The sequence below is a fragment of the Lepeophtheirus salmonis genome, chromosome 14 (assembly GCF_016086655.4).
Source record: "Lepeophtheirus salmonis chromosome 14, UVic_Lsal_1.4, whole genome shotgun sequence".
Classification (NCBI taxonomy): Eukaryota; Metazoa; Arthropoda; class Copepoda; order Siphonostomatoida; family Caligidae; genus Lepeophtheirus; species Lepeophtheirus salmonis.
Window position 1 is genome coordinate 42522782 of NC_052144.2, and position 24708 is coordinate 42547489.

The window sequence follows — 24708 nt, forward strand, 5'->3', positions numbered from 1 at the left end:
AATCGTTCACGATTCGCATGAGCACACTGTACTTTCCCTCAAAGTATCTAGAGTTGGAGGATATTTTTTAGGATACGTGATTTGTTTTTTTAAGATGTTGTTTTTCAGATAACAGGGACTATGTCAATATATGATTTTTCCTACTGACGTCTACTATTTTTTATTCTGTTAGTTGAATTCACTCTGTTAATTCACTACAAAGAGGTTGAATTCATGGAGGTTGTTGCAATTAATTATAATGTAGACAATTATGTTTGAGGAAATATCGATAGCCACTTGGTTTATAAATTTGTTGCGTAATAAAGGAAGAATAGTTAAAGAGGTGACTAGTATATCAATGTCGAGGACCCCATTTTGTAATATCTTGTGTGGTTCATCTTTTTGTTCCACCTTCTATGTCAGTTCTTAATTTATCATATACTTGCGGTTGTAAACAGCATTCCTCCGAGGTATTAAGCGTCGACGAACTGTTTAAACATGAGTATTGAACAAAGCCTTTGTGTTACTTTCAATTTTTTATGAGCAAACTCACACGTAGTTATTAAATACTTGGATGTTCTCTTCTCAATAATGAAAGAACAATAAAAACCTGCACATTAAAAATGCAAGGATTAATAACCCTAAATATAAATGTACTATCCTTTTCTTTCTTTTTTACTATGACGTGCTGAGCTTTAACACACAAGCTTGTTGCTACATTCCGTCCGCAAGATTATATTTAGGAAGGAGCTTGGTTTTTTTAATTAAAAAAAAATCAAAAAATTCAAATATTACATTTTTTTTTTAATCCATAGTTTTTTATAAAAAATTTAATTTTTCAGAAAAAAATCAAAAATCCACGTCCGTTCACGAAAAATTTCAAAATTTACCTTTCAAATATGCACTTCTCCTCAATGAGCTATCAAATAACAAACCTACCTCCATTGAGTTATAGAGAATAATTTCTCCTAAGTGCGTTGTCAATTGAGCTACGTCGGTCCATAAATATTTTATTGTTAATACAACTACAACGCATAAAAAAATGTCGTGTGGTTTTTCCCCCTATTTAGAAGATGATAATAATATGCGTTGTAGGTATTTGCAAAAAAGTAGCAAAGATATTAGGTATGTTTGTATTTTTTTTATTATAAAACTATAGAGTGCCATTTTGTTTTCCTACCTTGAAAGGAAAACCTCTTTTTTTTTTTCTTTAAAAGAGTGAAATTTCTGAGAAATAATGAGTAATGTACATTGTTTATGTGATGTGTTGTTATCTAACCTTTTCATCCATGGATTACATTGCTAGTATCTCTCAACCTTTCCTTCACAAAAGCTATGAAAAAATACTCAAAATTTTAAATATGTAGAATTATCATCAACTATTGGAGGAGATAAGTAACTACGAGGGGGACATTAGATGACGAGGTCCGGCAAAAACGATGTTTGTGCCCCAAGCGAAATATAACGATAACTAATACTTTATTTGCATAGAACTACAGAAGCATATCATGTATCATTATCTCATATGGAAATCAAAATGCTCGAAGAGACCAGTCTGAACTTAAGGAAGTAGGCATATACAATGACTAAGCATTTTCCTATGATATTTTTTGGGGAGCCTCCGAGGTCATTAAGAAACGCTTCTTTTTTAAATCTATCTCTTTCTATCTTTCGTTTGCTTCTCATCTTCTTCTTCTGTTTCGTTCTACAACCCTCTCTATTTATATATTCACGGTAATTATAAAACTGTGTAGATAATTTTTGGGGTTAAGCCCCCCTCCAAATGGATTAAAGATGGTAATGTCCTTGTTTATAGGTATTTAAATGTTCCTCTAGACCTGTGCCTACTGAAGGGTGTAATCATGACATAAATGTTAAGTAAATTTATAAATTTCAAAAAAATATTTATTATTTAAAATTTGGCCTTTTATAAAAAAAATAAGTAAGTTTATGAAGCAACGTTGCTCAATGGACAACACCCTTCGGAGAAATTATTCTCTTTAAACTCCATTTTTGTAGCTTCGTTACTCGGTAACTCCTAGAGAAGGAAATATACATAATATATATGGACTTAAAAAGAAAATTTCTAGGTCCGGCGGACTAATTATAATACCATAGGTAGGGTTTACTTTTACTTACTCAATTCAAACCCATCTAACCAATATAAAAAAGCTAGTCGACCCAGTAAAAAAATCTTAGTCACGGCCTAAAATTTGGAGAGCTGTCTTTGTATATAGTTCTGGTTACAGGATTGTGTTGGACTATCATCTATTTATGAATAGCAATATGTCCACAGCTGAAAGGGAACTTCACATGCTCTGGCGGAGTAAGTATCTAATTTTAATATGTGATGTCCCTCTATTGGTAAGTAGAGGAACGTTATAAATAATTAAGATTCTGCTATCACATATTGAGTTTGGTACATGGATATTTTGATATTTTCTCGGATGGTACATACCGTAAAAATTTTGAGAATCACTCTCTAACATGTTCATTTAATATTTTAAACAACAATAACGCCTTCGATGAATCTAATACTAGTAGAAGTTATCCATAGTTATTTTGTTCCTACTTATAAGTGAAATTTTTTTGATATACGACGTATCTTGCATAAAAATGATTAGTTTGAGTTTTGGTTACTGGTTATTTGATCACTTGGATCAGGTTCTAAGCTGCATCTATTAGGTATAAAATAAAATTTTTGTTAGTGGGTTCATGGTCTGTATTAATAATAACACTATGTTACAGCATGTTTTCCCTCGGCTTGAAAACCACGTCTATTATGGCTATCTATAGTTTAGATCACAAAATTTACCGTTAAACATTCCAATCAACATAAGTTAGATATTTAGACACTATTGAAAAAAATCACGTTTTTAGGAGGATAGTTTCAATTCATAGCTATGAAATTTGACTTGAAAAAAATATATAGATTAATTTTAAATTTTAAATCAATTTATAAAAATATTGCAGTAGGTATACGAAAGATTAATGATTTTTTATGTTATCTTGATAAACATACAAAAATCGAAAAAAATGAAGGATCTTATTTGGAAGTTAATATATATTTTTCAATTGTTTTATATATAGATTTAACTAAAGAATAAACTTTATATTATAACTTAATAAGATTTGGTGTCATAAAAATAGTCGATTTGAATTTTTTATCAGCAAGGCTGCGTAAAAACCATTCCAAAATTGAATAATATAATTAAGTCGATTATTTGACTAATTTAAATAAGTAATTAATAGTTTAGAGTCAAAAAGATTAACTTTATTTTATATTAGATTCATATTTAATATCGTTGATTAGTATTTATTACAGATTTATGCAACTTAACGACTTTAATTTACGCAAACTTCTTACACTTTTACGTTTTGAACAGTACAAACTGTGATTGCCATCCAAAGAGGTCTCCCCCAATTATTTGAGCATATCCCTTTAAAAAATCGTTCTTAATAAATAAAAAAAGCAAGAATATAAATTAACTTTTAAAAAAAAAAGTCATCAAATTTCTGAGTTAAAAACTAGAAGTTTATTAAAAATCATAGGGAAGGTAAATTGCTTTTTACGACACTTTCATTTTATAGTTTTAGTATTAAAATACTTATATGTACCCATTTTAAAAATGGAACCAGTGTGGAAAAATTGGTACTGTGACAAAATTACTAGGCACGCGACTACCTTTTTCCATTTGAGCATTTATTGCAAATACTGTTCCAATCGTATATAAGTTTTTTGTAATATTTTCTATATTAATAAATCAAATTTTGTCTGTTTTTCTATCGATATGAATATATGAGGAATACTCACTTTATATATGTGGTCTAATCATTATTAATTATTATTATTTTATCATATAACTTTCTGGAGTTTGCCAGTTTGTGATGATCTGTTTCTTCATCCTTTTTATTATTAATTTATATATGTACTGCTAATTATAAAGGGGTTGTGTTATATTACTGAATGAGTGAAGAAGTTATTATTATTGGTTAATAATGGAGGAGAACTCCCATAATCCTTTGGACTATTTTGTCTGGGGCTATGTCGAGAGACATACCAACAGACATCCCCATAGCACCAAGGCCAGCCTGATGGACTCCATCAAGGAGGTTTTGGCAACATGGACAATGAGATGGTCAGAAGAGCCTGCGTCCGGTTCAGAGGCCGTATTGAGGCCGTTATTGATGCCAACGGTGATTATGTCGAATGAATGGCTACTCTATACCTATATGCTCGTCATAGTTTTGATTTTCAATAAAAAAGTCAAAAAATGTATATTGTGTGTTGTTTTTTGTAGAAAAATATTTTGGCGACAATTTGATCCCCGCTCCCTGTATATCTTAAAAATACGAGGATTGTTTGAAAATTCCGTGCAAAAATAAAAACTTCTATACTGTCTAGGGTAACCCTTTTTATTTATCTACATAGTATCCTTTTAGGTTTATACATTTCCTCCAACGCTGCTCTATTTTGTTGATCCCTTCCGAATGATAGGATTTGTCCAAGTCTCAAAAATAAAAATTCGTTTTACTAATTACCCTCGACGTTTGAATTTAATATCCCCCCTCCCCCCAGCCATTTTTCCAACTGGGCAACACATACTAGTCCGAGGGAACAATGTCTGGAGAATAGGGGGGATGTGAAAGGAGTTGGAACCATATTTCCATTAATTTTGCAACCACAACTACTGAGGTGTGAGCTGATTCATTGTCATGATGGAAAATGACTTTTTTGTGAGCCAGCCGTGGGCATTTTGTTGGAGCTCGGTTTACAAACGGTCCAATATCGATGAATAATATACACCTATAATAGTTGTATCCTATTCCAGATTGTCGATGAGGATTATTCCTTGCAAATGCCGAAAGACAGTCACCATAACCTTTTCAGGGAAGGAAGAGTCACTTGTGCCCATATGGGCACTCTGAAAATTTTGAAATCCCTTATAAACTGCTCTAATCGAAGGGGCAGAGTACCAATAATGTTTATCAAGCTTTTTTTTGGTCTCTTATGGCAATAATTGCAGGCGTTTTGTAATTAGCATACAGGGAACACCGGTTTGTATGTTTTTGTTAGTGAGTGCTCTAGAGGCTTAAGTACTCATCAGTCATACAATCATATTTTTATTATATTTTCTCAAATTATTATCATTATTATTGATGAGAGAACACGTCATATGAATTGATATTGAGTAGTTACGTCTGCTCATGAAAAAATGGAGAGTATCCCAAGAATTCGTTGGGAGTTTTCTTCTATATTGTTAAAGCAAAATTTGTCTTTTACTTGACACCGAATTACTCTAGTCAATGCCGAATATTACCACTTGTAATTTATTCAGTAACAAAATAAAATAATGTTATTTTCAATCAATTTCAAATTGACCATATCCATAATAGATACATACATATATTGTATGATAACACCTGAGTTAGAATGATTAAAAGGGAGAATTTGAACATCACTCGTGTCAATGACGACATCCACTAACAAACAAATCGATCGAAACATCTGTTTTATGATAACTACAATATACATTTCTCACTCAATACTTGGAAATATATGTATTCAAATAAATAATTATTGTTATTTTATTATTAATTATTTTTTCTATCTACAAACATAAATATGAAATTTACTTTCCTGTAGGCATTTAATCAACATTCACTTATCGCATTTTTATGTACACTACATATATATATAGAGAGAGAGAGATACATACATCCATATTACTTCAATATTAGCTGTTTGGTTAAAAAAAAAAGTTACACCTTTTTCTTATTTGGTCAAAAAATAATCAATTATGAGATACAAAAACTGCTGTATGAATAGTCAAAGAGACCAAGGACAGTTGCAATTGGCTCAATTTCTCCACCAATAAAAAATAAACGATTACAAATTTTAAATCAAAATTTATAAAATTAGGTGTAGTAAAAAAAAATCCATTATTCTTAATGGAATTTTATTTTTCATAAATGTCTATCTCCTTGGAAATCAAATGTGTGCTCACATGACAGTTGGACTCGACAGTTTCCGTTATTTTATCCACATTTTCACATTTGGCCTTCTAGAGCGTCATGCATCCTTGACATCAAAACTACCGCAATAGAATTAACAAAACCAAAATACCACGTGATTGTTAAAGAAAGTATGAGAACCATAGGCACTATACACATTTTCACCCAGCTGCCTTGCTTTTTCGCCTTTTTCTTGAAGAAAACTGTAAAACAAATCGTATTTTTATTTGCTCGTGTCCATTTTTGACACTCGCTCAAACAATGTGACTCAAAGAATAAATAAAAAGAAACTGTCGACAAAGTTTTTTTAAGTACAAAATATGATCTTTCTAATGTCTTTAAGCGTAAATCAGTTGCATTTATACAACGCGGGATACCCATTAATAAAGCCATCTGTTGGAAAAATAATTGATTTTTGACTATATCCATTATAATCCAGAGTATTGCTCGAAAAATATAACTTTTTTTTGTCAAATATTCCAAATATTTGAGGAGTAAAAGCAGTTTTTTGAGAAAGTTTATTTTTGTAATAATACCCTATTAATTGTTTTATTATTATTTTGCTATCAGTGGATATCATTTTTATGAAAACTCAAACTTTACTCAGTGAGGATAACTTTATTATCGTACTTAACAAATGTATCAAATTGGTCAATTCATATATTTTTAATATTAAATACTGCATACTCAAAACAAAAGGGATTGATAAAGATATTCATCTTAAGTTGTAATCTTATTTAAACCACGTGTACATTAAAGTGCTGTTTATCGATTGACAACGACTTGTGTAACTTAATTTGATAATTATCACTATTTAAGGAAATAAAGAATTGTAATATCATAAGATTTTTATTTTGCCTTGATGTAATGTTTATCACTAAGTTGAACATTGATATGGGTGAGGGTCTCTTTTAGTAAAGGTACTATCTTGAGGACCCGTTCTTGATATAATTTGTAAATATATTTAAAAGAAAGATATTTTTATAAAGAGACCATAAAAATAGACAAAGGAAAGGTCGTCTTAAAATAGCCAGAAATATATTTTTGTCTAAAAAATGTCAAAAAATGGCCAAAGAAGGCTTGGCCTTTAAACAAAAAAATAGAATCTTTATATTATTTTTTTTTGCAACCAAAAAAGGCCATTTGAAAAAAATAAAATTATAGTATTTTTTTTTTAAGTGAAAATATTCAAAAAAAGAACTTACAACCCCATACATTGCCACAGACTCCTTCCACTTTCAAACCAACTCTGATTAAAATGCCTAGTATGTATTAATATTAATTGAATTTCATACGTGGATAAAAATGTATCTGATTTTAACACATTTTACAGGAGAGCCAAAAATGTAGATAATAGAACAAGAATGTATCATTTTATTTTTAATGGGTTGAAGATCAAATTTGTATTTATCCTTACATCGGAGAGGTCTAGGGGGCAGCTCAGTTATATTTCTGTAAAGTATTGCTTACATTTTTAGTTTTTACACTCAATATACTTAGTGGGAGAGTTAAAGTAATGGGGAGAATACTATTTAGATGTATTGTTTCACCAATCAAAAAAATAATTTATCCGATGACTTTGTATGCAAAATAGTTTTCAGTATCATAGAATTCCTCAAGAATACCTACTTTATGCCAAAAATTGACAATTTTGCTGATACATTGTTCTGCTAGACATAGGCAGCATAGAAGCTTAAAACAATTTCCATCACATTCATTAGCTTTTTTTTTAAAGAGTAAGAAGTGGCCCAAAGGGTATCTAATTACGTGGAATTCTTACCAACTGTTAGTGTATTATTTATTTAATAGTAGGCTATTTACTCAATTACCTTTAAATATTTTTATACCACCAACTCAATGTACAATGCTATATATTTAGGGATAAAATCTACTTATTTCGAAGTCAGATTCGCTTGAGTTTTTAGCGAGGATCAAGGATTCTTATTATGACAATGAGCAGCTTAGCAAAAGAAAAATAACTCTTCAGATTGCCAATTCAAAAAAAAAAAAAGTTTAGCTAGAAATGTAAACAATTAGCATCAATACTTATAGAAGTCTAGAGCAGAGAGATCCAGGACCAATTTAGAACACTACAAACAATACTGCTCGTACATTCTTGTTCTAAAAAAAACGAAAATATTTTCTTAAATAAATGGTCATCTGAGAAAATACTTTTATTTTTTAAATACAATTGAAAAAAATAATTCTAAAAGGCCGGCATTTTATTTTCTAAAAATTAAATTTGAAATTAAATTCAAATTTTGAAAAAGGAAAGAAAAAAAAGAGTATTTTATCTTTGCCTCAGGATTGAATTAATTGAATTACGTAAAGGTAAAAGATAAAACCAACACAGGTTTATCCCTACCCCTACCTATATTAGAATTTAGGCCCGTGGAATCTGCTTCACATAGCAGCGCTATGGAGATCAATAGCCATGAGTGGATTTAGATCCATTTTTGAGGGTGTTTCTGTTTTGAATAGAAACCAAAATATCTCAAATCATAGGACAAGTGGGTTATTTACTTATATTCGTATGTAAACACATCATCACCACTGAGTAGCGCCACATTGCAAAAAAGTAATAAACCTCTCTGAAGTATAATTATGATTATCCGGCCAAAGAATACTATCTAGAGAAAGACTTAATACCATGTTGAGTGACCTGTTGACAAAACTACATTAATTTTATTACTCATTGTTATTACTTATTTGAGACTTTATGAGAGTGACTTCAATTTTTATTAAGTGATAATTAAATTAAAAGTATTCTTGACTCAAAGTGGTTCTTCCAAAGATGAGTTGGATAACCCAAGAAGTGAATTTCAAGCATCTACTCTTTTCAAGAAATAAGAAATATAACAAGTCCTTCTCACTAGTAGTCCTTGAATTATAATTTGGATTTAAATCCATTAAAACTAAGCCATCTATTAGTCAATGCTACTATTACAAGGCTAGGCAACAAGAAAATGGGTTTTTTTCTTTGAAAAGAGTTTAAAGATGAGTATGGACTGTCTCTCCTCATTTCGATGCCAATGTCAAATAAGTTCAATCCTCGGAATCTGTTTCTATAGTGAGCAAGGACTGACTCACGAAGATAATGAAGAGCTTTCATCCTTTTGGATGAGGATCTTTCAAGATAATACGAATATAGTCCATTAATGAATTACTCGTTCACATGAAGCTAAGGAAATGACCAAAATATCTTCTCATGAAAGTCAAGATAATTTTTATTCAACATTCATTAAGAATTTGCAGTCATACGATTTATAGAAATCTAAATACTAGTATTTTTATCTGAATCTGATCTCTGATATAATGGGAATAAATAACTAAGTTTTAAAATATTGGTGTAAATTTTCTAGTATTTTTGAGTTAGATACTCAAAACTGATAATTATCACTTCGGCTTTTCTTTTTTATGTTAAATTCAGGGTCAGCTACGAGCAACAAGGAAATCAAAATGTTTTTTTTTATTTCTTCACATTTGAAGATACTTATATGGAGAAATTTATGTTACTAAATTCTTTAATGAGGATATACTGCCTCCACTCATCAAATTTTATAATGATTATTATGTAAAATACATATCAAATCAGCTATGACTAAACATTTTGATTTCCTTGGTATAGGTGTTAATAGTTGTATAATTTTTTAAGTAGGGTCATTTCATCTCGAGGGTTGAGTATTATTTCACAACTTCATCAAAAGAGGTAATCAAAAAGGAGATACCTGGTCCTTTTTGTTATGTATCCATATCCTTACATATTATTTTTTGCTGCCATATGTTTATAGTGACTGAGATTAAATATATAATTATTTTATATCACACTGCGTCTTATTTAAATTATTATTTGACTAACTTATTTTATTTAAGTAAGTTTGATAAACTTGAGTACAGGTAAATTTTGTTTAAAGACACTTTACAATACTAACTTCACTATAAGGTAAGTTTTTTTATGATGAATTGTACCATGGAGATACCTTAATTTGTATAAAAATTCTTTGAGACATATGCTCTACATAAGAGGGCGTCATCAAAAAGGAAGTTTACCCCAAAAATGAACTAATATGTTTGTCTACAAACAAAAATACACTGTTCCTGCATCTACTAGTTTGATATAACATTCTTTGTTTGTAATAATATTGATTTTTGTCAAATATGTGTTAGTACTTTCATGTTTTGTATTTTTTTTTAGTTTTGTATGTTTTAACAAAACTAGATTGTTGTGTCTTGTATTGAAAAATAAAATAAAACCTTTTAATCAACCTATAGTTCAAAAACCTCATGTGATAACCAACAACAAGTGACACATTGAAATCAGCAGCCAATATGCAAATAAAATCACAAAAAACAAAACTAATGTATTATTTTTCTCTCGTAAATTTGTAGATAAATCGTAGATTTTTGGTATGTGTTGTAGTATTTTTTCATCACTCCGTTATTCAAAAACTTGATGTGATAGGCAAAAACTAATGACAGATTTGGAATCAACAGCCAAAATGGAGTTAGATTCACTTTAAAGAACCCATGCAAGAAAAATTGTGTTGGCCAGTGTTGTGTTACCATTCTATAAAAAAGTATGGGTTTATAAATTAAAACTTCTTAGAAAGATTTAAAGACCTTAAGCTTACCCCATTTTCAATGTTGATCAAAAGAAAAAAAAATTTCAACGGCATTTTTACTTACTTTTGACTAAGTAAAAATAGATGGGGCTGCATCTCGTTTCAAATGCCGATATACTTTTCCGCCAACGAAAGCTTGAGTTTGTCTTGACACTAGGAAATCTTCTGGCTTGAAGTGTTTTCACATTATACAGAGTGTGGTGATGGCCTCCAGAGTAAGCCATTATCGTTTTTTCGTCTCAGAGCAATCCACCATTTAAGAAATGTAGCTTCATTTGAAGGGAATCGAAATTATCATCCTCTCGAGCACTCAGGGACAACACAAAACGATGGCATTTGTATAAATTATAAAAATAACTATCTTACAATTTACAAATATGAAATACCGCAATGCCAATATTGCAATTTGTAAAGATGAAATATTATTAAAAAATAAAATAGCTAAACAATATACCGGCTTTACACAACAGTTGATATAATATTAAACGATACTAGCGCCCTTAAGGAATCTATACATATATTAGCACAAGTGACTGTGAGTCACACCCCTGACGGATAATAAATATTTTTTAGTTTGCTCCTGCTGTATTATATTTTTACGTAACAAATTAAAATTTGATCAAATACATACTTTTTTTAGCCCTCTCCGTCCAAATAAAGGTTTAAAAGCTAGCCTGTTAACACCTGACAAAGTACTATATAAAAATTATAGATCTGGCATACGACGTTATCTCACTAAATCTATAAATTTGAATTTTATTTTGTTGTCAATTACCGATGATTTTCTTACCTAGTTCTTTTCCCCTTATTAGTTTTCTGAACTTTGATTGGTTGAATTTGAATTAGCTCTTCCTAAGCAGTGAACATTTCCAATAATAATTTAATATGTAGTTGGTTAGATGAATATGAGACTATCAACTGATATTCGCCTTTTTTTTTCTCTTTGGAGGAAGAGTTACAAGATAACGCTATTTTTTATTAATTACAAAAAGGATATAATAAGACTTATTTCTTTAAAAAGAATCATTGATAGTCACTGAACCTCTTACATACTCATCAATAAGACTTTTCCCCTCTTCAATTGAATATTACATCACACGTACATAGGTAGAACTGCTCCGTTTATATATGTGTAGCTTTACGTTCCTCTAAGTGATTCATCAAAAATTTCCACTTCTTTGACCTCATTAGGTCTACAAAGGTACATTTATAATACGTATGATATATTGATCTATCTGGGAAATATATAAGTACGCGTATAATGAATAGGTATACATCAACTGATATATATATATGTACATGACGAACATAAAAATGAACTCCCATAATTTACTGTGTGACTGTTGTAAGTGCAAGAGCTATAGAATCCAATTGATACCTGTTTAATCAAGTCTATTATGGGAATGTAGTAGCTATCTATATAATATAGCATAGGTGTTACTTTTATAAATATAAATTTATGTCACAGGTGCTGTTTGACTTTATTTTTATCGATGATTTCTACATTCTAATGACTGATCCTATGTGTTTTAATATTTTTTTCAGGATCCAGTTGAACAGCACAATTTACATATAGTGTATATACATATTTACCAAGGTGGTACCTGGTTCAGTTTGTGTGGCTCTACCGGTCATGGTATCGGTTCTCTTTTATACAGGCTCAGTTTGGTAACAGGCACTTAAAATAATGGGCATTGCTAGAAAATTTGGGCCCATGAAATGTCATTAGATACAAACATGGACGTAGCTCCCTTATACGCCAAATATCTCTACTAGTACGGAATTTTTTGAGCCAGCTAATGTTCAAGGTTCTCTAAAAATCCCTCAGCTCCACAAGTCCTCAACCCCAATTTTTGGTAGAAGCATTTGATCTCAATTTGTATATATACTTTCTTTGTTCTTCCCATAAAAACACCTCTCTCTTTCCCGTGATTAAGGCTCTAAGTTGTCAAAATGTATCATCTCAATAAAATAATGATAAATTGATTTTAATTTGAAATGCTATATGGTGGCTAAATTAGGTTATATATGTAAGTCACATTAAGGTTATAAAAGATAGTGAAAATTCTTGGGTATCCTAACTCGTCCCAAAAGTTTGAATAAAATGCTTATAATTGACTAAAATATTGGCGTGTATGTACGTATATTAGACCTGTTCAAATTTTACTTTTTTAAATTATTTATATCAAAACTGATATTATTCTCCAAGGCCTAAACTAGCTAATTATTAAAATTTTCTTTGACTTTGGAAATTGGGTATGCCTCCACTAAAGCAATTTAGCTTTATTGTAGAAGTTATTTTTTTTAGCGCTGCAAAATTTGAGATACTTTGTCTTTGTTTCATTGCAGCTGCCCAGAGTATTGAAAGGGGTACCAAATGAAGGCAAATAACAAATATTGAATATGCAAGTAAACAAATCAATATTTTGTGATAATTTTAGATTATTAATGTAGGAACATACAAACAATATAATAACATAAGCCAAGGACTACTATTGTATGTTGTATATTCCCATTATGTCAGGACAGGGAAGATGCTCTCTGACATCTTCCCTGTCCTGACATAATGGGAATAATATCAGTTTTCACATGTTTGTTAAAAAAAAAGGCGAATTTGAAGGGGCCTTATGTATATGTTGCAGTCAAACTGTGCAACTAGACATTTTCAGAGATTTGTGTTGGAATACCTTACAAAAACAGGGTATTTTTATACCAATTGCCTAAACTTGTTTGATAGAGATGTTGAAATAATAAAGTAACGGTGAAATAATTGATTAACCATGAAAGGTATGTAGTGATGTATAAATATAATCATTATACTTTTTTAAATATATAATTAAGATATACTTCCAAATATGAATTATATGATCCTTGTCTAAAATTGGTAAATAATTTTTTTTTACGTCCATACATTAACCTTAGTCATCAAAAATGTATCTATATGAATAAAATGCTGCTGTGTGTGTCTGTTCAGGTCCTGTAGGTTAACTGTGAGTGGACTATTGGACGAAAACATTTTTGGGAATGGATATTTCGCGGAAGAACAATTTCTCAAACAGACATTTCGTCGAAAAACGATATTTACAATATTTGTATATTTTGATTAAATCTAAAATGATATTATGATAAATAGGTATTGTTCATATTCTATATATGTAATATACAGTAAATTAATTACTGTTATTTTGTAGAATAATATTTTTTTCTTAAATACATTCATTAATGATAATTAGATAAACACAGTGGTATGGTTCAAATCATTGCCATTGTAGCACTTTAAATAAATTAAATCATACACAAAAACATCAGCAATTCCAATGGAAGAAGTGCTTATCACTTCTTCGTTATTAATGAATCATTGTTCGACAAAATGGATCATTCATATTGGAAAATACTTATGGATTGACAAACAAGCATAATATCAGGCAAGAGTAGTGATTCCCACTTCCCTATGATTCATAATGTGCCAGAAGAAGAAGCTGTTGGCTGTAGTGAGGTAAATCCCTGAGAAGACTCAGAAAGGCACTCAAAGTTAGTGCACCAGAAGAACAAGAGGAAATGAGGGACGTACGTGAGAAAAACTGTAAGCCTATGTACTGATCGAACTTTCTCGAATCGGAAAAGAAAGATGATAACGCGGTTATTCGTCTCTTTGTGAACTTTATTTTTTGGCCAAATAGTACGAAACAGTCTGCACTACGTAGTCACTTTACGGACTCGAATCATCGTAGTTGTATATCTAGGACCGTGAATTCATATCTCAAATCCAAGTTATGAGAATCATAAAAAGTGACTACTGACTTATATCCTACTTCAACGAATTTTTTAACTTCATTTCTCTAATATGATACAATGACATTTGAATAGGTAACCTTCTCTGTTATAAATGTCTCAAGTGGTATTTATCAAAGAATATAAATATTACAACTCTATATATTCATTTAATTTAATTTACTATTTAGAATGAGAATACGGCTACAGCTTCATTAATTTATAAAATTAATATTCAAGTTAATTCCTTTATCAGTATTTAATTCCAATAATTAAATTATTAATTGAATAATTGAGTACATATTGAATGACTAAAGAAACATCTCAAAAAAAAAATTATTCGACACCTCATACAATCATCTCATTCAGTTAATTGCAATACGCATGGTTGGGCCCAACTATATGGAAAGGTCACGATTATTGCCTAACATTATCCTTGTTCCTCAATCCAATATGAATAATCCATCATGTCGTATGATCATTAATTGATAACGGAGAAGGGACTAACACTTCTTCCTTTCGAGTTGGTGTTGTGTTTATTTATAATTTAATTTATTTAAAGTACTAGAACGGTAAAGGTTCGAACTAAATTCCTACAGCATACTGCTGTGTTGTGTTGATACATTTAATATAAATAATAAAACAAATATTTTTCTGCAAAAGAAAACATAATAATTTACCTTATATGACATACCTATAAAGTAAATTAACAATAACTATTTAATATACAATAATTTTTAATTGAATATAATATTACGCCAATACGATTGCATTTATCAATATATGAATTAAATATCACTTTTCGGCCAAATATCTAAAATGGTCCTTCAGCAAAACTTCCAATCAGCAAAAAAAGAATCACCCAATTGTCCTAGAACTCAGTTTAACTTTGGGTTATGTACACACTTTCAAGTTAACTATGGAACTAATACAGCTGCAGATGGATTTTAATACAAAAATGTACTCTTCAAAAGAGCTAATTAAGTAATGTTTTTATGATAGTACATGATTCAAATGTAATTTTACATGCTGATTTAAATGCTCCCACAAAATTGGTTAAGGAGATATATACCTTTAAATATGTCATTTTATGTATAATTGCATTCTTAAGATGTTAGAATAATAGTTGTGTAAGTAATGACTGTTTTGTCAATCAACTAAGAGTTTAAACAATGTATTCTAGAAACTGAGCACTGTCTTTAGTCGAAGATCAATTAACCAATATTTCAATTAAGTGAATGTTGAATGTTTTCCTCAGAAAATATTACAGATTTCTATCCTAAAAATTCAAGGATAAGAAAGTTCAATAGGTATGTATCCGTGTAACTTGGTACCTCTGCGTTAGCTAATTTGAATTTTAAAATGAATAGATACTTCTAGGAAAAAGTATCAAGTTTTCACTCTACACCCACTATAAAATTACCAGATCGTATGTCCATATAGACTATCTAAAGTTATTAACAAAACCTACCCCTACAAGTTTTTTGAAATTAATTTTGTTTTGTTACCTGTCCATTGGCACTCAGGGCATCTTTCGAGATCAAGACCATCATGAATGAGTGATTTGGAGATGGGGACTTATCTATAAACAAAGTCGGAAGAATCAAGCAGAAAGTTTGGAAAGAAGAGGACTCAACTGATCAAAGGGAGGGATTCTAAATTAGTTTTTGGGGAACAAAGTAATCCAGAAATCAACTCGACGTTTGTCCTCAGCAAATACTAAATAACTATGATATTAAAACGGATAATACCCGCTCAATATGTCAAGGTCTAAGACCTACACCTTCTGGTGGTCAAAGATTTTTCTACTTTAACTGCATTAGAGGCGAGAATCAGTTCCAGACAAACATATGAAAGTGTTTTAATGTAGAGACAGTTTGTAATAGGAGGTGCCACTGTAGTCTTGCTTGTTCAAATAGTAACCATAAATACTCCAATAACTTTAATAGAACTGCGGAAATTATTCTTTGTTTTGTTAATTATATCTTTACTGCTTTTTTTTAGCATTTACTGTGATTGGTAAATAAAAATGATGGTTTTTCTGTTAAAAAATTATTTTTTATTTCTTTAATTTTTCATGATTTAATCATCCTCAGTTATTTTATGAAAAAAGTAATGAAATCCCTAGTTTGACTTTAACATATATAAATATGAGGTAAAAAATGAATTGGAACTTTCTCCTTTTCTTGATTTTTTTTCATAATTGTTGTTATGTTGACATACCACATATGTAAAATTTACTCGTGTGAGAGGGACCCTTGCATGATTCACGATGGGAAAAAGTGTATTTTCCCTTAAATATACATGCATAAAATATTCCATGGGAAATATTTACTCGGATATAATCCTTTATGTTCCTTTTTCCATATAAAAGAATTAAGGTCCTTAGTTTGTCCATCGTACAATTTGTAGAATGAACTCGGATATATTTATATCAACTTGATATTGAATACTATATAATTTTCTTAAGGGCCCATTTACAAACCATACACTCATGTTTTCTGTATTTTTTGCATACCCCCACTCTCCCAAGTTCACATCTGATTAATTATGTGTGTATTTCATCCTAGCTTGTAGTTTGCAACCCCCACCCCCTCCTAATACCTTTGTGAACACTGAATATACTTTGTAAATATCTTCTAACCCTATAGATCCTACTAGGTAGATATATTGTCATAATTTATAATCCTTGTTCATTTCTAAGAACCAAAATGTGTTTTTTTATTTGAAAATTCGTTAAAATAGAAGATTTTTGAATATTTTCTTTAAATCGAGATTTCTTAGTTTTTAGTTAGAATTTTAGATTTTTTTTAAGGGTTGAAAGTAACTTATTGACTGTTCTTACTCATATTTAAAAATAGAAAATGATTTTCTTCATATTATACAATACAAAAATTGATTTGTAATTTTTCAAAAAAGACCGGGTTTTACTACTTTTTCTAATATAACGATTTGTAAATCTTAAAACCTTTTGTGATGCAACCTCCCCCCCCAATAATTATAGATATCGTTTATAACCTTTATTTGATTTGGGAGACTTAATTGTGTAATAGTTTGTATATTATATGTGTTTCATTATAAAAATTGGGCTCTTTGTAATTACTACCTGAAAATAGTTATTTATTTACCAAAGCTCCCATAATTATTGTTTTATTCTTGAAGAGAGAACAATAAGTACAAAATAATCAAAAGTGTATAAAAGACGAAGAATAAATCTGAGGATTTGTTGCAGAAGCCCTTGTTAGACTCAGAGCATAACTGAGGCTCGACATCACACAAAAATCCTGCTTACGGATTGGGGATACAGAGATTATTTTTTTAGTCTCATAGCTGTTCGCAGCTGATCTAATGAAACATCATGACAGCTAAGCTGCTCTCCTCCAAAACATCCTTCAAATGGTCTGGGGCACCATGATATTTTTCTGTTTCTTTTTTTTTTACATGCTGGTGTTTCATATTATTAGAATATCTGTTTATTTAAATGCAAAGAAGGAATCTCTGTAAAGAAAATACCGTTAATACCGAAGATTACCGTTTAGACAAGGAAAAACGACAAATGCGTGTGCTCTTTCTTCTTATTTGTTTATTATTAAATAAGTTGTGGAGGTATCAACATTTCCACATAAAGGTAAAATTCACACCTATCTTTGCTTTGAATTGATATGAAAATGTATAAGAAAATAAATATTCATGAATTTAAATATAATTATAATATGTTTACTGCAATAATGGTATTTTAAATATAGAAAGTTCTCCTCTTTATAGCTCGAATTCATTTTCTACCCCAAAATCACATATCAGGCACCAGATATTAAAAAGGGTCTTGATTTAGTAGTACCAAAGTAACTTGAAATACAAGGTATGTCAATTACGCATACTTGGACTGATGTGTGTCTTCCACCTCGTGATTTCCTATTTTTTCCTTTTTTGATGGAGGGTGACGTCATAGCCGATATACTATTAAATTCAATGATTTAATTCCAGCATAATTATGAATTGATTAATGTTAATAATTAAAACTAAAATGCTTTTTAGTTTTTAAAACTAAATATTCCTTAAAAATAAAATATTATTGAAGGAAATTATTTATATATTGAAAACATACAAAAATTACTTTAAAATTTGCCAAAAAAAAGAAGCATGATCATATGCTAATGTATACTAAATGAACACAAATGGTAACCGCATAAATCCAAGTTTGATTGCGAAACTCCATCGGCAGTTACTAAATATATAGAAGCTTACTAGGGAAATTTATGACTAATTACTATTAAAACGATGACTAAACAATATTATATTATGAATTCTTCACATCGACTCTGACGTCACAAAAACAATCCTTCTATTTAGGTTTTCCCGCGTTCGGGACCGTACAACAATTTGAAAAGAATCCCGCGTATATTATTGACATTCCTTGTATTTCCAGTTACCTTGAGTAGTACCATATGTCTCGCTCCCGCCTTTTCCTCGCGCTCTTTCAAAATATCCATCTCTATTAAAATGATATAAATCTTTTGAACTCCCGTCACTCAGAAAACGAGCCTGTTCCTTATTCATTTCTGTATTTACAGGACAAGAAATTTACTCAAGCTAACAGACGTTTTCTCCAATTTGTTTTAAAGCTTTAACTAAACATTGTGTACCAACTAGCCCTGCTCTCCCTTTACCTTCATACACACCTCACAAACATTTCAATTGAGGTAAATATTCAATAAAGCCAAGATGCATTCATAAACTTGATAGACAAAGATACAAGTCAAACTTTAATCAAATAATTATTAACGAAGGAAAATGAGTTAGAATGAAATGATCATTTGGTCTTCTACAATTGCATATATAATTGATGAAATGACCTCCATCAAGTAATTGAAAGATTTGTACATAACTTGAAAGTATGACCAATAAACAAATATTAAAATGAATGCATTCATATGTAGATATCATAAGTTTGAATAACAAAGGTAAAACATAAACTTCGCAAATATCATGAACAATGTGTATACATGGGTTAAAAGATATAGATGCGTTAGGACAAATTCCCATTTAATAAATGCATGAGTTAAGAAACATTAGTACAATGTATTACTTGAATACCTTATAATAATTTAATTACTGCAAACAAAAATATAATATCCACATATGTATAGGGTTTAAGATCTATTCGGCGCTTGGGTGCTGTAGATTTTTTTATGATAGCGTCTCTTTTTTTTTTTGCGGGCAGAAATGTTGTTTTATCAACAAATTTTAGTAAAGTTTTGGGGATGATGGCGATAGCTACTCCAGATATAAAGAAGATCAAATTTACAGAGGAGGAACGGTGTAGAGCTGTGACGATGATTTTTGTTCACAACAACATGGAGATTTCACATAAGGAGGTCTCAATAATGACTGGTGTCTCAATCCCGATCATGCAAAAGATTCGTAAGGTTTTTTGGAGACTGATGATCCCAGATCTGTTGCTCAAGTGGCTGAGTTATCACTGCTATGCTTTCATTCGGAAGGAAGTATTACCCAGCAGCAGTCTGGATCTTAATCTAATGGATTATTTATCTGGGGTTACGTTGAATCTAAAAAAAAATCAAACCATCAAGGACTCTCTGATTGCTTCTACCAAGTAGACAATAACTAATACACCATGGAACTACCTTGCCAACGCCTGCTCTTCCTTCCGGACCCGGATCCAGGCCGTGACAATTGAAAGATTTTTAAAATATACTTAGTCTATGTTAACATTTGGATATACCCAGAGATGTCAATTCTAAGCATTTCCGTGCGTGTAAATAGTTGTATAGCTAGTAATCTGTTTTTATTTGCCATAGCTGTTCTCAATATTAACTGATTTTTGATAAGCAAACATCTTAGTATAAAGCAATCACTAGTAAGTGTGCTCAGGAATGATGGAGAGTAACACTAGGGAATTATTAGGAGGGGGTGGGTGTCCTTCATTGATATGGAGTGGGACCTGTGTTTATTTTCTTCCTCTCATAGGTACATCTAGCCAATCTAATTAAACTTTGTGTTAGCTAAGGAGTTCTCCTCCCAAACATTTTTCAAGTTGTGAAGGTTACCATGTTAATTTTCGGGGTTTTTTTTTATTTTTTATTTGTACATATTGAAAATGATTACAGCTTACAATTCTACTGATCAGTTATCTTTAATATAAATCTTATTTTATCTTCAGCTGCATCGAAGTTTAATGATTTAACATCATGTTAATTCAAGTTCAGGTTATCAACCATCTGGACTAACTGCTCCGAAAAGTGATATGTTGAACTCAAATCTGAAAAAATTTAAAATTTAAATAGATAATGTCTAAACAGTTGGGGAGAGTAACTGCATTGGTTAAATTAGTAATAACTGATATTATGTTATTTATATAAACTACTTTTTTCTAAAATGGTTGAAAAATTATATGAAAATTGATATGTCAAGAGTGAAAAGTAAACTAGGTTGAAGGTGACTAAAGTTATAGCCTTGAGTCTATTATGCAAGACTTCACTCTAGGCTTGAGTCACTTCCTTGAGAATGTGGCCCCAGTCCCTTAATTCAATGTGGCTTTCAGTACATCCAAATAGGGTTGATTTTCTGGCAGAACGTTTCTTCCAAAATGGACCAGATTTCAACATCCATTGGATTCAAATTGGGATTGTATAAATGATAAAAGTTGTGGCTCCAAAAACGATGAGTCTCATACTACTTTGACGTCATATTTGATGAGTAAGAGTGAGCACCACCTTGTTGTAAGGTCCAAGAGTCTCCCATGAAGTGGGAATTGGTTCACTGCTGGAGGGTTTGCTCCAGGATGGTTCCACGTGTTAAATTCTCTTAGTTTTGACCTCTGAGGACACGCAGATAATGAACACCCTACCAAACCAGCTAATTGCACCCTATACCATCACTGACTTTAGTTTGTGCATCTAATAGATCCTAAAGGGCGAAGCAGATCTTTTTTTGATCAAAATCCGGATCATTTTGAGTGGTTGATTGAGCCTCAACAGAAAATAATTCATAGAGCTTTGATACGGGTGGGAGACATCAACAAACTGAAAATTGTTTTGCTTATGTTTATTGTTCTCTCGTAAATAAAGGTTAACCAAAAAAAAAAAAAATTACCAAACTTTTTATAACAAAAACTTTATAATGGTATCTCTAAATTTATAAGACTTATATAAGTTTAATTTTAAGCTCATTTCTTGACAGTATTTAGGATCCAGCATGGAAATTAATATGATATCTATACAAGAACTCGAGTAGAAATGATTTGGTAATGAAAAAGTCAGGATATAATAATTTTACATTATTATATTTAATCATGTTAAGACCCTATTCCCTCACTTTTATAAGTTAATTATGGACCTTTATCAAAAAGTAGATTCAATTGTTTACTAAATATAATCGATAAATGAGTAACAACCCCTGGCATCTTAATTTTAGAAAAGTTCTATAACGTTATTTTTAATGGTAACTCATCAGTTGCTGATAATTTCATAATTTATTAACTATCCACTAATTTAATACCTTTCTTGTATTGTTTTGGAGAAAGATTGAAAAATAGATAAAAAAAGATTATTTTCTGTTCAAGATTTCAAAAGATTACGTAACTGATTTATAGATAGAGAATCTAAAGATTCAATATGGCTATAAGTCAATAATATGTACATATGTATATTATATCTATTTCAAGAAGGAACAAGAAGAAAAGCAATCAATGGCGTTTATGTATTTTAAGACGTATACTACAATACGTAGACCAATATATGTCATGTACATACTTTTTTTTATTTCGCAATCACCAAGTGAACATGTTTTCTCTTTGTACCAATGAAGGATTGATGATTAAAATATATATTTCATGAACTGAGGATTTGCATTTAACCTATTGGAAATCATGGTTTTTAAACAATACTTTTTTTTAGTAGTATTCGTCGACACTCTTTTTTTTTTAAATGACGACTAAATTAATATTTTACTTTATATTTTAACAAAAAAATCCCCAGAATTGAGTCATAATAACAGTGTATTTTATTACAGGGATGATTACGCGATTATTTTTCATTTAGATGTACATACATAGAACGCACATACGCTAAAATGAACGGTCCCATAACATAAGCTATAAATGCTTATAACACTATATGCGAATCCTACTGAAATTGATATATTTTAAACAAAATTATGTTTACCCTATATGTCTTTCACTAACCTTTAAGTAACCCTCCACTATATTCCGCATGAAGCAAAAAAAAATCCCTACGGAGCGAGGAACCAAAACTTGAAGTAGCCTTAAATCACCATTTTATCCTAGTTATTTTTAATTACGATATTTTTCGACGCAACCAAAGGACAGTAGAAACACCAATGTCTCTAAAGGTAAAAATATCGGAGCAACAACAGAAAAGGCAACACGTGTTAGTAACAAGAAGGCAGCAGAGACCGTTGGCATCTCCATTCCACTGCTTACAAGATGGTGAAGTCAATTATTATCCCAACAGCCAAGAAGAACCAAAACTATTCCAGCAACAATAAGGCGGACTTCTGGTCTGCCTCAATATAGGCCTCTTCCAGCCCTGAACTCCATCCCTGGACTTTGAAGTTTAGAGTATCTTGGAGAAGAATGTCTCCAGCATATCACATCTAAAGTTGGATTCGCTCCCAATGTCTGGTTATTAAGGTGACCAAAAGTTAGCACTCATGAAATACTTTTTGAGTCTTTTATGCTGCTAATATTTAGTCTCCTTCAGAGCAGTTGAACTTGATCCATGACCTTATTGCTGATAGTTTGAGGAAGTAGTAGACATATTCTTGCCATTTGAGCATAAACCACTTGGAGTACTAGATTCTTTTCTAGAAGATACCTTATTGATGACTTTGCAAGCCAGTGATCGTTTGTTACACTATTTTCTCACCAAACATGAGAAAATTTAACCAAACATTTTGTTGTACGCACTGTGTACTTTTATAAACACATATATTATATATATTATAAATTCATAGTCATGCAATAAAGTATTTTTTCACCTACCTGCTAAAAATAACGTAATTAAATCCTTAACTTGTCATTTAATTACATGAACTACTTCAAAAACTCTTCAGTCTACATAGAATAATGAATTTAGCCTAAATTCCAGTATAAAAGTTTTATTATCCTTGATAACATGATCATGATTCAACTTACTAATTAATATATGGATGCGCAATTTGTTCTATTATCTACAAAAACATCTTAAATACCACTATATAAATAATTCAATAATTATTACGTATAACATCTAAAGTAGTAATGGATATCAAAATCTTACGTAATGAAATCTTTTATTCAATTAATGGTAAGAGCAATCTTAAATTGACAAGCCTCTACACACCACTTCATATTAAATTGTATGTACGACTTAAAGTCCAATGAATGCAAAGAGAACGCTAGCATATACATCTTATCTAGCATATAAATAAGACGATTAAATAGTTATAGAGACAAGCAAGGGCGCTGCTAGCTTTCATCTTTTGGGGGCTTAGCCCTAAAATTTATAAATACCGTTATATTATTACTTATATAAATTTGAAATTTAGAGGGAATGGAAAACAAATGTTTTGTAATTTTTTTAGCCATGAATGCTTAATACACAGAGGTCCCATAGATAACCCTCAGATAAACGAATGATGCATCTGATTGTACCTATTTGTGCTACACAAAGTTTGCCTCTCTGGTGATTAATAAACCCACAATAAGATTTATTCATTACCAACCCTTGTCAAGTTTGCATTAATAACAATTGCTATCTTGATTTTGGAACGGGCATCTTTTTAACATTACTAAACCAGGATCAAATAGATCAATTCGTACTTTATTACTCTCACGAGTGACTCTTTTTGATCATTAACCAACAAGGACTAAAACTAAATTCATACGAAAAAAAAACAATTATTACAAAGTAAAAGAAATACTTTTAGAAATACGAGTACATCTAATTATTTGTAAAATATTATAATATCATCCCAGGCCTATAGTCAATATTTCATCCAAAGTATTACAATATGAGTATACTTATAAACATAAATACATTTATGTTTGTAACTGCAAATCTATTTAGTCGATCGAATTGTTAATGCAAAACAATAACTTTGCTAAGTATCCACTCCATATTTTCATTTGTCAACATTATACATTTATATATTGTCTTCTTTTTGTACAAATATGTACATATCTATTCATATATTGTATGCAATCAAGTATATATATATACAGATATGCAACTAGAAATAAACAGTTGTATGCCTATTCTCCAAAGTAAGTGTTGGAAAAACACGTTTTACAGAAGCAACT

At 30.5% G+C, this 24708-nt stretch overlaps 2 long non-coding RNA genes across 2 annotated transcripts; one reads left to right on the forward strand and one right to left on the reverse strand.

The window, feature by feature from the left end:
- Positions 1–1619: 1619 nt before the first annotated feature.
- On the forward strand, positions 1620–21496 carry LOC139907153 (uncharacterized). The gene is made up of 2 exons (XR_011783557.1): positions 1620–1713; positions 12162–21496. It is a non-coding gene; the product is annotated as an uncharacterized lncRNA (long non-coding RNA).
- LOC121129650 (uncharacterized) lies at positions 10344–11877 on the reverse strand. The gene is made up of 2 exons (XR_005868468.2): positions 10681–11877; positions 10344–10561 (listed from the first exon to the last, which is right to left on the reverse strand). It is a non-coding gene; the product is annotated as an uncharacterized lncRNA (long non-coding RNA).
- Positions 21497–24708: the final 3212 nt, after the last annotated feature.